Below are 3283 nucleotides of genomic sequence, written 5' to 3'. Positions count from 1 at the left end.
GGACGGATTGCTATCATCGAAGGAAAAATGAATTCCCAAGTTTATCAAGACATTTTGCAGGAGAACTGTTAGGGGTAATAAACACCTAACAATAACTTAAGGCCATCTGTCTACCAGCTGAAGCTCAACAGAAGATGGGTGTTGCAACAGGACAATGACCCAAAGCATAGAAGTAAATCAACAACAGAATGGCTTAAACAGAAGAAAATACGCCTTCTGAAGTGGACCAGAGTCCTGACCTCAACCCGATTGAGATGCTGTGGCATGACCTCAAGAAAGCGATTCACACCAGACATCCCAAGAATATTGCTGAACTGAAACAGTTCTGTAAAGAGGAATGCTCAAGAGTTACTCCTGACCGCTGTGTACGTCTGATCTGCAACTACAGGAAACGTTTGGTTGAAGTTATTGCTGCCAAAGGAGGTTCAACCAGTTATTAAATCCAAGGGATCACATACTTTTTCCACCTGCACTGTGAATGTTTATATGGTGTGTTCAATAAAAACATGGCAACATTTCATTCTTTGTGTGTTATTAGTTTAAGCAGACTGTGATTGTCTACTGTTGTGACTTAGATGATGATCAGATCACATTTTATGACCAATTTGTGCAGAAATCCATATTATTCCAAAGGGTTCACATACTTTTTCTTGCAACTGTATATTACTTTGGTCTTATGAATATTTTTTTTTATGCCCCATTCCTGCCCCTGCCCATCACATATTACACTTTTGCTGCGGTTTTGAAATGTTGGGAGGTATGCAAGTTTAAGGAAAAACTAAATGTTAATTTCATGGGTTTATTATGAGCCTTTATGTTGATTGATCCCTTTTAACGCAGTTGGGATGTTCTATGCCATCCTAACTGCGCTGGGCTTTAGAGCCGCTAGGACGGCATGGAATGTCCTAGCCGTTTAGGTGTCCTGAAGCCAACGATGCTTCCAGAATGCGATCGGGTCATGGTGGGTGTACCTAGCGTCATAGGGATGCCCCCTGACCCACTCCCATCATTGAAATCTCGCAATCACGTGCATGATCGCAGGATTTCAATTTGTTTACATTGGAACGTTCTTTGTAGGGGTTCAACACACAGTAGTACAGGGTTGATAGCCTTAAACTTATATAGTCTAAGTAAAGGGATATTCCAGTCAAAATGTAACTGCACATAGATGAAATACATATTTGAATAGAAACATATTTCCAATATACATGTATTGGCAAAAATGCTTCTAGTAAAAGTTATCTCTGCTTTAGTGTCAACATTTTTCTCTGAACGTGCATGTAAAGCATAGCTAGATATTCTCAGTGCAACAGTATTTTAAATACTGCAGCTGCTCAGAGTGCCAGTGGGGCTTGTATCATGCCAGCAATTAAGAAATTGAGTCATTACCAGATGGTACAAGCACCTTAGGCTCTCTGAGCAAGTGCTGTGCTTATAATGCTGGTGCACGGTGCATACTATAATACACATTTGAAACAGCTTTATCTTTTATAAGAAGCATTTTGCTAATACATGTATATTACAAAAATGCTTCTATACAAAACTGAAACGCACCTGTGTGGATTCCAATTTTGTCTGGAATGTCCCTTTAGCCGTGATTTTTCTATCATAACCCTGAACCCTCTAATGTCATAACTTTACATAATTGAGCAGGTAGCATTTTTATCTGGTAACATTGCCTTCCAGTTAAATCCAATATGTTTGGTATAAATTCTGTGTGTATTGCCTACGTACAATAGGGTGACCAGACGTCCCCGATTTCCGGGGACAGTCCCCAGATTGAGGTGACTGTCCCCGGACAAATTATGTCCCGGGACAGTCCCCAGATTGAGGTGACTGTCCCCGGACAAATTATGTCCCTGGAAGGCAGATGGTCTGTACTGCTCCTGTTACAAAACATTCTCACATCTTCAGCACGTTCAGCTGGTCAGGGGCGGAGCTAATACTAGCGGTGCAGAAGTTGCTATATTCAGTGCAATCGGCAGCACATGCACTGTGTGACTGTATTTTGTTCAGCAAGCACAAGCATTAACAAACTGTGCAGCATAGGTGGCAGCTCTGTAACACTATCCTACCATAGCTTTTTTAGTTGCACCTTAGCTCCGCCCACCTCTTCTTGCAGCACGCTAAACATGTATACAGTCTGTAATCCTGTACCATCAACATACATGTCCAGGGAGAGGAGGTGAGAGGAGCTGGCGTTTTGCTCCCTGACCATTTGTGTGCTTGATTTAAACTTCTCCATCTGTGCTCTGGCCACACTTAGCTCAGGGATCTTTTCCTGCAATAAGGCTCATAATTGAGCAGGTGAGGGATGGGGCACACAGACAGCAAGAGACACTAGAAGAACTGGGAACCAGGTTATGTTTTATTATATTATATTGCCCCCTGTGTCCTTATGCATCTGCCACTAGCCGGTGAACCCTGCTGCCTCCTGAGCTGGCTGTCACAGTAAGCAGCCAGTGAGATAAACACTTTAAGTCCTCACTGCCTGACAGTCAAACCTCTGTCACGATTTGCTTAGTTAGTATAAATATATTTTTTAATTGCTGTATTTTTATTTATAATATTGTTTCCCTGATCTCCTAATTCTCCCAACCAAACTGTTATTACACCCCCATACTATCACCCAATTTGTAAGCAACTGGGGAGGATCCTGTGACATTGGTATGTCACATGAACAGTCTGCACTGCTATCAGGAATATTGCTCATGCATGCTTTTCTTGGGTGAGTTTGATCTTTTTTTTTTTTGCTGTGGGGGCATGAGTTCTCTTTGTGAGTTTTTGAGACAGCTTCTGAATGTCAGTGTTACTGCTTGTTTTTGTGAGTGTGTGTGTGTGAGAGACACCTTGTGTTAGAGAAACCATCTGTAGAAAAGAGAGCATTTTTGTGTGTATGGCAGAGAGAGCATCTGTGTGAGACAGCGTGTGTGCGAGAAAGCATGTGTGTGAAACATGTGTGTTACAGAATGTGTGTGTGTGACAGTGTGTGTGTTACAGCATGTGTGTGACAGTGTGTGTTACAGCATTAGTGTGTGTGTGTGTACAGCGTGTTACAGCATGTTTATGTGTGTGTAGAGTGTTACAGCATGTGTGTGTTACACCATGTGTGTGTTACAGCATGTGTGTGTTTGTGAGAGCAGCGTGTGTGAAACAACATGTGTGTTACAGAATGTGTGTGACAGTGTATGTGTGTAACAGCATTAGTGTGTGTGTACAGCGTGTTACAGCATGTTTATGTGTGTTACAGCATGTGTGTGTGTACAGCATGTGTGTGTTTGTG

The sequence above is a fragment of the Bombina bombina genome, chromosome 1 (assembly GCF_027579735.1).
Source record: "Bombina bombina isolate aBomBom1 chromosome 1, aBomBom1.pri, whole genome shotgun sequence".
Lineage (NCBI taxonomy): Eukaryota > Metazoa > Chordata > Amphibia > Anura > Bombinatoridae > Bombina > Bombina bombina.
Note: the sequence above shows the minus strand (reverse complement) of the source record.